The 12377-nt window shown below is 43.2% G+C and overlaps 1 protein-coding gene across 2 annotated transcripts in view; it reads left to right on the top strand.

The window, feature by feature from the left end:
- Nucleotides 1-1036: 1036 nt before the first annotated feature.
- The window catches only part of ncanb (neurocan b), a 54413-nt gene continuing 43072 nt past the window's right edge, over nt 1037-12377 (top strand). Inside the window, exons 1-2 of one of the 2 annotated variants that reach the window (XM_037250023.1) lie at nt 1037-1202; nt 4029-4123. The gene's annotated coding sequence lies outside the window, so the exon portion shown is untranslated. Of the gene's footprint in view, nt 1203-3829; nt 4124-12377 lie in introns of those variants that run through there. The other variant, XM_037250022.1, reaches the window with a different exon arrangement.

Raw genomic sequence — 12377 nt, 5'->3', positions numbered from 1 at the left:
TGCGAGAGTGCAAGAGAGCCTGACGTATTATTTATAAAAAAAAAAAAAAAAAAAAAAGGCTTATTTGTGCTAATGCTCTTTTATAGAATTGTGTTTGACTTGAGAAGCTCAGCAAGAAGAAGGACTGTTCTTTTGTTGTTAAATCGTCCTCTAACCTCAGTTTATTTGATCATTTTGCCTCCAGTGGGATTTGCGACTTGGGTGGCTTTTCAAATGTTCTTCCTCTGAGTCAGACTTTGGAATTTTCCAGCTTCCCACTTGTATGGAACACAGCATCATTTCAAGGATTATGAATAATTACCTCATTTGCAATGCAGAAAATTACTAGGTTTGTTAAATTTACCTCCATGTTGGTAGAAGCTTAGGGAGAAATAAAAACCTCCCTAAAGAAAGCATAAAGCTCCGTGAGACTCTTTTCCCTTCCCCTGCGAATCTTGACATTTATTCTCCAATGACATCATTAGAGTCGGAAAAGCTGGAGGCGACCATATGGACGCCGTGACTGCTCGGCTCGGTCCGTAATTTAAATAAGTGTGTTGACGGAGTTTGTGTGTATATGTGTGTGTGTGTGTGTGTGTGTGTGTGTGTACTATACATAATTTTAAAAGGCGTTTCAGCCTCAGACAACCAGTTTGCTCAAATTGCCCATTAGCACCTCATTTCATCATATAAAACATTAAATGAAAAAAAAAAAAGGCTTTCTTCACAACAGTCTAAGTTGAGGTGTGCTGCTGGAGTGACAAGGTAAAAGGGGTGACGGGATGAAAGATGCGGGCCGGTTCTTATTCGCCGAGGTGATGGACAGATTGGCAGACGAGGTCGGACAGGAGTCTCGGCGGACTATGATGTTTGCAGATGATGTTGTGATCTGCCGTGAGAGTTGATGGGAGACAACCTCGAGAGGTGGCGGGGATGAGGAATGGAGGTCAGTTGTGGAGGAAAGCGTTAAATGATATTGACTCTGTGTGTGTGTGTGTGTGTCATCCAGCTAGGCTACAACGGGCTGAGAGGAAACATCCCGGATTGGGACGGCGGAACGGGATTGAACGCAACAGACGACTCGTGTTCTGTTTCATCGGCGTCATCCATCAAAGTCCATTTCTGCCTCTCGTGGTGCATTAAGTGCATTAACGCCCGCTGTGGACATCCATAACGTCTCCGTCCTGTCATCACTTTGCCGCCCTCATCTCGCCATTTGCACTGTAAGTCACACAATGAACGAAGAGCGCGTGCGGCGGTCGGGGGATTGTTGGTGGGATGTCGACAGCGTGACGAATCCCTTTTTACTTACTCGACCTAACATAGTGGAGCGGGAAAAGTAGAACACAAGCTGTAAATAGTGTTTGGCTTGCATCATTAAAATTGACGCAGCCGGCGCCTTGAAATACCTTTGGCGGAATAATTTTTTGGGCGATATTATATCTCATCAACTCTAAAAGTGTGTCCAAGTCACATTAGCGTTGGCCTTCTTCCAAAGCATAACAGTTCATTCTTTAATTTCCCCATCATCTGTCGCTCCCCCCCGTCATTTTTGCGCACTTCCTTAATGAGGCGCTCGGTCAACGCGGCGCAGTTAATCCATCAGTGGCTTAATTAGTTATCACTGTTTACTTCAGAAGTGGGCGTAGCGATAAGACAATACTGGTCCAAAAGACGTATGTTGTGAAACTAGCATGAAATAAAGAACAACAACAATCTGATATTATGATGATATTTAGCGGTAATATCACGAGACGATGAGTCACTCGAGCAAGTCGATTTCAAATGTCAGTCGGTTTCATTGTTATTGTTAGAAGCACATTATGTTCATCAAATTTTATCTGTATAAGATTTGACGCTACAGCTCCCCTTCTGTCCTCTTTGTTTGCTAGACATGCCACAAGGCATTATGTCAGTTATTTTATTGGGGGGGGGAGAGGGGGGAAAAAAAAAGCCTTTTGTCTACTGCACATATTGTGCTCGCACTCCAGATGGAAACGTCAATAAACGGCGAGCCAAATGTGCTCAAGCTCACTTTCAACTGCATTTATAAGAAATAATTTGACACAAAACAACTCAAGGTCTGATCTTTTTTAAAGATTTTTTTTTTCTGACTGCTACCATATTTGAATCGCGCTTAATAGACATTCAGTATGCTCAATTGTGAGAAATTAAATATACAAACCGTAAAACACGACTGCAACCAATCACCATCGCGGCTGAGCCTTTCGCGTCCTCCATAATTCCTCCCCCCCTGGCCTCCGTCTTGCCCTCTAAGCTCCGCCCCCACCCTCCACCAGCAGGTAATCTAGCCCTTCAATCAGGCGACGGATGACAAATGGCCGAGTGCATTTGTCGATTGGCTTTTAGTGCCCGTGTGTCGTATGCAGGTCACTCAGCTGCGGAGTCGCCATCAGCGCTCCTAACCACAAAAACCTCAAACCGCTTTTTTTTTTTTTTTTTTTTAACACGCCCGACCCCCTCGCCGTTGCTCATCTGTGTTTTTAGCCACAAGCCAATTTAATAAAATATGCCTGCAATTATCCAAGAGCGCATCCTTTTTCTGCCATTTTGCCCAATTAGCCCGCTCAACCTGCACCTTGGGGGGGGGGGTACACTTTTGCAATGACAATTACATTGTTATTGACCTGTAATCCACTATAATTGATTCGAATGACATGTCTTAGCAAGGAGGGTTTTATCGCTCCCTTTGTTCAAGGTTGACTTGATTTTACTGCTCTTTAATTGACCTTGTTGGTGCCCGGCAGACAAGCCGCGGCGTAGTCAACTCCAGCTCATCTCTCGTCGCTTTCCATCGTGGCCTTTACGCTCAAAGTAAACTTGATTCTTTTTCCTCCAAAATAAAACCTCTCAGGGACAAACGTGATTAATTATTCCAGTGGGATTCACGGGTGACTAGACGGTATTTTTAATAAGCCCCTCTCTCTGCGTTTTGTCTAATTAAGGATTCAGAAACTGTAATCAACAGCAGCCAAAGGACGCTTCCAAGCCATGCGTGGAGTTTGAAACTCCAACCGCCGCATCAAATATGCGTTTGATCCCAGTGCGGTGGTCTGACTACACAAAATAAACCCAAAGAGCTGGGACGCCATGTGATCAATAGAGATGCCTTTTGAAAATGTATTATTTGGAGCACTTTCTCCCTTGTTTGGTGGTTCATGTCATTTCAAGAAGGGCAGACAGCGCTTCAAAACAAAGCTGCACTTTCATGGCTTTAACCTTTTAAAATGAAATGAATCGAAATAATCCCCCCCCTCTAAATGTATTTAAGTAAAGTAATCACTCGATCAGCACCGCGGACAGCTCCGGTTCCTAACTGGATGTTAAATGTTCACGTGAGCGTTAGCGCGTTTTGTTAGCTGAAGATAAATGGCAATGAGAACAAAATCTTGAAGAGAGAGGAACAAAAGCCGGCGCCTGCATGCACGCACGCACACACATGCAGGCGGCCGGCCGGCCGGGCCCTCTTGGGGGATCATTATACTTGCGATGCTTCAAAGCGCCGCCTTGCTTTAGATGACATTACGTTCTGCCGGATCTTTTAACCGAAGCGCTCTTCCAACTCTTTCTGTTGTCACGATAAACAATAACTACATATTTTTTGTGTACAGTCAATAATTTGATGATTACATACTTGATTGGAACGTCAAGCTGATTGCAGCAGGCCAATTTCATCATTACAAGACATGATAAGACTTGACCAAATTTCATGATTCAAGCTTAAAGGCAGCAACTTGTAATCTATAAACCCCCCCCCCTTGCCTTTTTTGTAAGCACCCCTACACCGCCCCCATCTCCTCCCCCTCATTAGAATACTGCAGCGCGCTCTTTTGTTCAGTAGCGCTCAGCTGCTGGAGAGGTGAGCACCGCTCCGGAGCTCCTCATCACCACTCACTCTCCTCTTCCAGGAGTCACGCACGGACACCTCTTTACGGATAAAGACCAACAACGAGTGTCGCTGTGTTTTTATTTATTTTTTCCTTCACACACATTCTTATCGACTTTTTTTTTTTTTGGATGCCCTGCAGCTCTCTACCACTTGCATCGCATCCAAAGGCTTCAGGAAGGCTGTGAGCATCATCGCGCTGCATTCCTCTGGACCGGACCTCACCTCTGCCGGAAGGTGAGTTTGCCACTGAGAGCATTTTCAAGTATTGTGACTTTTTGCTGCAAAAGATGTTTTGGACATAATTATATATTGTGTGAAGATTGTTTGGTAGTATGTTGTTCTGCACCAAAAAAATATGATGACACTTTTTAAGTCCTTCTAAAACTTGACATTACAATATGCAGATTCCATATTTTTCTATGGCTTTGATTATTGAACCAAACTTATTCAGATCATTCATGACATGCTGAAAAGTCACATTCCCCAAATTCATATCTTTTCAGAATTCCAAATTTTCCTAAATCAATGCAGATTTAAAAAAATAAATAAAAATTGTGCCGAATCCTTCCACAGTTCTCAAAATCAAACCAGTCCAACAATCATATCCAGCGCATTTAAGACATCTGGGCCACCATCAATTAATTAATCAATCAATTATTTTTTTCAGTTTTCAATTTTTCCTTTCTGAAAAATGAATCCCACTGAAATGAATGTAGATATTTTGCAAATGTAACTCCTGCTTCCATTTCCTCTACTTATTCATACAATGTCAACTTGAAAATGTTCAGCCCATTCAGACATCATTTTGAAAGTCACATTACAAATATTCATATTTTTCCACACTTTCACAAATTTACAAACATTCCAACTCCAAAATATTTTGTTCATTCACGACACTTGCTTTTTATTCTCAGACTAGCATCCTTGTTGTTAGCATGGTAGCATTTGAGCAGCTCTCATCAGAAATCGAAACCTCATTGAGCACACTAATTGTCATGATAACACGACTATGATTAAGTCATTTTACATTACCCAAGTTGCACTTTCGACATTCTCTTACAATTTCCTCTCTTATACCGAATTACAATTCACCGTCAGCTCTTCAGCCCAAATTTGAACAGAAGTTTCTTTCTAGTTTTGTGATGTCATTAGACTGAGAATGTCAAGTGAAAGTGAAATTTGACACAACATTTCCTTCCTCTTGGGCTGTGATGTTTACTTGTGTCCACCTCCCGTGTCCTTCCTAATGACCCAAGCCCGAATCTCCAAATCGCCTGGCTCCATCGATCAGGATTTCATTTGAATTGTGCCTGCTTGAGCAGCCATGTGTGGGCCTTTGTGTGTTAGTGACCTATCAGTATCATTGCGTCCCGCTTCTTCAGCCCTCATGCATATTGTAGAAGGTCCCGGCTTTTGCCTTTGTCCGGCTTTTGTTCATGCTGTGGATCACAAGCTCTGTCCTTTTATGTCTTTGTTTTCCCCCAAATCTGTTCTTTTGTGCCATAGAGCCCCCCCCCCCCACCCGCCGTTTTTATATTTTCCGGATGAGTAATCGCTGATTTCGGTCTTGTGGTGACACCTCAAGAGGACTTGTCCTTCCTCCCTTTCCATCCTCTTCTTGAGTCTTTATAGCGTTGTTATCTACTCCTCTCATGAGGTTGCCGATGTCCCCTTTTTCTTCAACGATGCCACGTTCTGGCCGGCTGAGGTAAGCGCAGTTCGGACACAGACAGAGCGATTCAATTTTACACTTGAGTCGTGGCCAAGCACGTGAGCGGAAATCGAAGTTTTTTTTTCTGCAAGGGAAAGTGCTAATCTAGTCATCTTCACTAAAGCCGTATGCTGTAATATGCACGCCAGGCCTGTAGGTAGCGCTGTCACTTTCTGATAAAACTATCATCGAAACTTTCTCAATTGCTTTTCAGCTCAAATCACGTCCGCGCCGCAAATCAAAGATGGAAAATGAGCGCGTTACCATACAAACAAGACGAAATATAAAAATCCCAAACAAATTCCATCCCTAAGATTTTCATCTCTGATGAATTACTGATGAGTGGCTGCGTCGAAAATCCATAATAATATGCACCTTATCTTATGGGCTTAATAAAAACAACACCGGCTATCCAGTGATTGACAGCTCAGCGAACAGCCCCCTTTTCCCAGCAGAGGGAGACGAGCCTAACTGGCTCGGAGCAGCTTTGGCTCGTCTAATGGCGCACACACACACACACACACATGGCTCGAGCCATATTGATCCCGCCGTCGCCCCCGTAGCCGAGCGAACGAGCGGTGCAGCTGGGCCAAATATCATCCTCCCCCTCTTACCTCCTTCGCAGCTTGTGAATATTCATCAAGAGAGACCCCCCCCCCCCCACCCCAAATATATTATTCACAGGAAGCATTTTGCCTATTAAATACTCTAAATAAATAATGACATCTGGTAACTGTTATGTGCGCTGAATTAATCCAAGTCATAATTGGAGGGCGCTAACAATGGATGGCGGCTTGGTGGCTATACTTCATATTCCCATTGCTTTTTTTTCTCCTTTGTCGGGTGCTCCTCTCTCGGTTTGCTTTAAGTAACCCCCGCAGGAGATGCTGTTTATTTTATTTTATGTTCATAATGACAGATTTTTTATTTTTTTTTGCCTCCCCTGTGAGGTAATCTTCTTAAAAACAAAGTGTCCCTTTGGGTGTATTCTTTTTTTAAAAGACCGGGCTTAAGAAAAGCAATACAAGAAGGAATAATTACATAACTGCAGTAAACATACTTTAATGAGCCTAAAACCTGCAAAGAACTATAATGAATATGATATTTGTTTTCATAATGGTGATACAATCTGAGATGCAGATGAACCATTTGAGGGTTGCGATTGTTAAGATGCATACAGATGGCCAGCGTTTCCCCACTCTTACGCTACGAACCCCCAAGAGGACGAGCGCTTTTGTTGTCGTGCGCATGTGTGAGCAACTATTCAATTTGTAGAGACACAAAAGAATCCACACATCGGATATCGTCCGTTCGATTCAGGAAAGAAATGAGAGGGCGGGATAAGAACAATGAAAACAGTTGGGGTTATTGTTAGTGTGGTTTGTAGTCGATAGTCACTTAATCGGCGGCCAAAAAAATAGATTATTTATTGAATAGTGCAGATTCGTTCATCTGTTTATAATGAGCAGAGCAATTTAATGTTCGCTTGAACTGTCTGAGAAGTTTCATTGCCTCCTCCTCACTGTGTGGGAGCAGAGCTGCATTACGTCACCTCAAGATCAAAACTAGACAAAAATGAGTGAAAATAAATCAATTAAATCGGACTTAGTTTGAAAAATGGATTGCCGTGATGCTTCGTTACAAAAGGACCTGGTCACACATGAAGATGATTTTGTTTTTTTAATTGCATAATGACTTCTAAGACTTTTGCTTTGGTGTAACGTGGAAAAGCTTTATGGGAACGGGTTGAGCATGTTAGCATTTAGCGTCGTCATAGATGCTCAATATTTGTTGCCATGTATCTTTTATTGTCACAGTTGTGCTTTTAAAGTGAAAAATTATGAGTTATCAACAAACACCAGTTTTGACTTGGTATTTATTTGCGCTGCTTTATCTGCTTGTTTGCATTCTTGTAACAAGTAAGAGACCAGAGTGAAGTGAGTGAAATAATTGATTCCGGCATTTACTTGACTTTCTGACTAATGAAAGTATTTGTGTTTCCACGATTCGGATCAGAGGTTAAAATACATTTCGAGAAATGATTTTCGTTAGCCGTCACGGCACACATCGACCTTAAATGCACGCGGAATGAATCACAGATTAAAAAATCTTTGTATCTCCTTCACTGGCACGGAGAGCCAGTCGAAGGAATTTTCCCATTAAGTCAATTAACATGTCCGTCAAAGTCAGAAGCAAAGTGCTGAGTCATTAAATCAGGCACATTCAATACGTCGCGGACGACGTCTTTAGCTAGCCCATCAATCTCGATGTCCCGTCGCTCACGGCAGAAACTTTAAGCTAGCCTCTGCTGCCCTTTTATGGACATAAAACCGGCTTTGCTTTTTGAATTCCAACGACAACATTGCCCCCTGAGATTCGAGAACGCCTGAGGAAAGGCAGCAAAATTCAAATATAAACAAAGGAATTGGCGTCACACCCGATATTTTGAGGCCAGTGTTTACGCATCCACCTTCCAAACCTCTTTTACGATTAACAGCAGTGTAATACGTTTTTTATAGCAAATTTGATTGCGGGTTGCTACAGGCCTTCGTCCAATATGCCAAACACATCTCAAGATGGAGATTTGTAAACCCTGCTGGCCAATCCAATGTCCTGCCAACTGAGCCCTGACAAGTTGGAGCCTAGTGTGAAGTCTTCAAACTTTTCTTTTGTTATTCCAGCGGAGTCTCTTTTGCCTTTCGCGCCATCTACAAGAAAATTGCATTTAAAGAGAGCTATTTCCATTCAAATAGCCTTTAAGAGTTTTTTTTTTGGTCAATGCCAGGAAAGACCCGCAACTGCTTGCTTTCCAAATGAGGAACCACGCCCAGCGCCGGCGGCTCTGCCGAACATGAAGGTCACCTGTTCTGCTCCATGATACGCGAAAGGAAACATGAACAATGAGCATTCTTTTGGTGAACTGTTCTCCTCCAGCGATTTCAAAATGAACTGTTTAGCACTTTTATAATTAACTGTCACAGTCAAGTCAAAGGAAATTCAGAGAAATGCAAAATGGTATTTGTCGAAAACATCTGCTTATTTCCCTACTGGGGTGTTTTTTTTTTTTTTTTTGGTACCTCCTTATAGATTTGAACCAGCTGTAATTAACATCCCGATAATAACTCTCAATTAGGGGTTTCTGGAGCACTCACAGAGCTCTTGGGCCTATTTAGTGCTATTTGGCGCACAAAGCTGTTGCAACCTTGGTGTGTTTACTGGAGAAAACAGGCCAAATGATTTTTTTTTTTTGCTTTGACTTGCAAGCAAAAATTAATTTGGTTGTACCCATTAGCTTAATGCTAGTAGATAATGGGCAAACACCCATCACAGACTAATAATTAGCATTTTTGTGGCAGTGTTATAATTCTTCAAGCAACAGATATCAAATTATGCATCAACACACGTAGACAAACAACAATATGCACCGGAATATATTCTTTATCCTCTGAGAAGATAATGATGAACGTTACAATAGTAATGAAATGTATTGGTTAGTGTGCGTCCCCCTGGGATTGCCGAGTCTGATGGATTGATCCGAGCCAGTGAGAGCGTACCCCCGATGTGTGCGTCACTCTCCATATGTGGCGCCTACAATAATGTCCCATCAGCTCAAATGAAATTAGGTCTGCGGTTCAGTGATGGACTCCGCTGTCATCGTAGGACCGGGTTGTCTACGGCCCGCCCCCTCGCGCTCGCTTCCTTGATACTGTCGAGTACAAAGCGAGCAAAAGCAATCATTCATGCCCCACGTACACAAACACAACAAGGGGAAAGACAAGGCTGCAGGTAGAACATTTGAGACCCCGTCTTAATTGGGCCCCATCTTAGCGTGACCTTCATCGATTTGACAGAGCGGCGAGAATTAGAGCGAGACGTCGAAAAGATGAGCAGCTCCTTGTTTCTCCCCGGCTCATGTCAATGGGTGAAGCTAGTTATTGTGAAAGCTAAAAAAAACAAACGAAGGTAATACATTAGAATTTAGGAAACGCAACAAATTTTACCTTTTGTTGCTTTCGGCTACTGCAGCGCAAAACAAATGGCTGAAAACGTAACGACCACAGCCGCTGTCCAGTGGTTGGGAGTTGTACGGTAATTTACGATACCCCGCTGGAAGGTCTCGGCAGGTATGTTAGCAGTCGAGCCGTGTATGCTTCAAGTGCTCCCAGTGGAAGTTGAGAAAGTGATGCTCCATGCTGTACTGCACTTCACTCTGGTTTTTTAAAAGCTCCTTGGTGGTTTATTAGCGAGGGGGGATCTCCTAAACACCTACCTTCTACTCCATTGTTTTAGAAGCTATAGATTTAAAGCTTTACACACACTTATAGTGCTGAGGCAGCAGTAGTGCGGCTGAAAGTGGATTTCGTGTGGCTTCATGTGCCTCTCAGTGGATCATTGAGACTCAACTTCCTTGTACCCAGGTTATAGGCCAAGGGACTGCCCTTAAAAATGTAATTTTTTTCCCTAAAAAGCGTGACGATAACCAATCTATCAAACCCTTTCCCGAGGTGTTCCTCAAGGGTCAATCTTAGGGCCCATCCTTTTTCTCGCTCCTGCTCAGAGATATCAAGAGCACATTTTTTTATATTTCTTACCACTATTGTGGATCCCCAAATTTACATTTCTTGATGCGCAAAGTGATGATTGTTGACCTCAATCAAAAGCTGGGTGGCTCACAACTCGTTTCAGTTGAATGCATCCATCATCACCCCCCCCAGATGTCAGAGAAGCAGCCAATCAAGGTCCCTACTGAGAACATGCTGCACTTTTTATGAGGACATTTTTGCAATCACTCTGCTTGCTTTTTATGCTTATTCATTGTTGCAGACGTAGCCCACCTCACCGCAGTCCTTTTTTTTTTTTTTAAATCAGTCCACTGCAAAAATTGGCCACTCGTTCTCCTCTGATTGCACTTTGTAGCGCTAGGGTTCTCAAACTGGGTCCAGGAAGTGTATTTCCAATGAACATCATCTTATTTTAATGCCAATTAAGAAAAACTCACGTGGACCCCAGACGCTAAAATAAATTCTAATTCGATTTTTTGAGACTGGGAGTTGACATGTTGACAAATTCGACCTGTTTGAGAACTCCTGCTTGCTGTGCCATTGTGATTTCCATGCTTTCTGTCCCCCACCTCCCAACCAGAATGGATTCATACGTGTGGCTAGTGTTTAAAACGGCCAACCCACGTGGCCACGTCAAAGCGCGAAGCTTGCATTGTGATGTCGGAAGCCTCCCACCGACTCACCTCGCCCCCCTACCTGCGTCTTCTTTTTGTGTCGATGGCTGGATAAATGAGTTGTTTGCTTTTTTTGGCACCGTTCAGAAGGTCACTCTGGCTGTCTGGATCGCAAAAAAGAAAGGGGGGGGGGGTGTATGCACGTATACCGCCTCGCTCAGCCCTTTAAAGGTCCATTAGTTTGAGATGTATTAGCCCATTAGACAAAACTCATTCGTGCTTCGTGCGACGGCGAAGCAATTCCTCCTCCGTTAAAATGAACCCTTTCCTCATCATTTGTGCTCGCTGCTTTTATCTTCATTGGGGTAGATGCAATCACTTTTTGATGTGAAATGTGAAGTCTTACTTAAAACTAACTTGAATAGAAATCACTATCAAGGAAAAGCTGATTACATCTTGGAATCCAAATTAAAATGCCCACGCTTTAATTATAGATGCCGTATGTAACAAAGAGGTTGGCTCAGGTTTACAGGATTATTAGTGGCTCCTCGCAGAGGATAAAGAATTTACGCCAGTGAATTTTCATATCTATCTACATGTTTTGCTAAGAGGGTAACTGATTGACTACCCGTCCCCAATTTGGTTGCGCTCCCTGTTTTGGACACCCCTGGAGGATTGATCTCTTTCTTACTCCCCCCCCCCCCCCCCTGCAGAACAGCAACATGTGTAAACGTGAGGAAAAATCCTTTCGAGACATTTTAGACAATTACCCCGAAGGCTTGCGAATTCCCCGGATATTTAGGGGAGATTATTTCTCGCGCTAAACGCTTTGGAATTAACCAAATGAAAACCTAAAATAGATGCCGCAAAGCCGGAGGACTGAGCAGAGCGCTACTCACTTTAGAGTTAACGTGATGAAAACGATAAGCACCTGCAAGCCCGGAGCTTGACCGGGGGAAAATTACAGCCTGCCGCGTGGGTGCTTTTTCATTTCCACCGCCGTCTACCATCATGGAAAGCCACATTAAGGCACTCCAGCCTCGAGTATGGAGTAATAAAGTGATTTAGCCGGTTAATTGGAAGCAAATTAGCCACGCTTTACGGCAGAGGGAGACGGGCTGCAAATCTGGATTCCCGGTATTTCAGCCTGCATCGAAAATTTAAAGGAAGTTTTTTTTTTGTCACTTATTTACCATCAGTCGCACGTAATCCATTCGCTTGCTCCTCTTATCTCGGAGGCTAATGCTTCTTATTGTGGGTGAACGCTGCTATTAACCTGTCATATCTTGCGGTCGTCTCATCAATGCTAATGACTCGCTGTTTTGAACCAATTAACATATAGCCGAGTGACTCATCCGAAAAGACTGGGCATGATTAATGATAGTGTCGACCAACGGGTTAAATGTCAACGTTGCGGAGAGGATAGGACGGTTACACGCGTAATGCTTAACACATGTACAGTCTATTAGACCAGCGCAGAGTGGAGAGTTTATGCCACAGCTCCCCAGCATTGGTCATTACCAAAAGCACTTGTCGTCCTTCCTTCCTTCCTTCCTGCCTTCCTTCCCGTAATCATCAATTCATCCACGATCCCATCCATG

Source organism: Syngnathus acus, chromosome 4, assembly GCF_901709675.1.
Source record: "Syngnathus acus chromosome 4, fSynAcu1.2, whole genome shotgun sequence".
In the NCBI taxonomy this organism is placed as follows: domain Eukaryota; kingdom Metazoa; phylum Chordata; class Actinopteri; order Syngnathiformes; family Syngnathidae; genus Syngnathus; species Syngnathus acus.
Note: the sequence above shows the minus strand (reverse complement) of the source record. Positions and strands in the feature narration are given on the sequence as shown.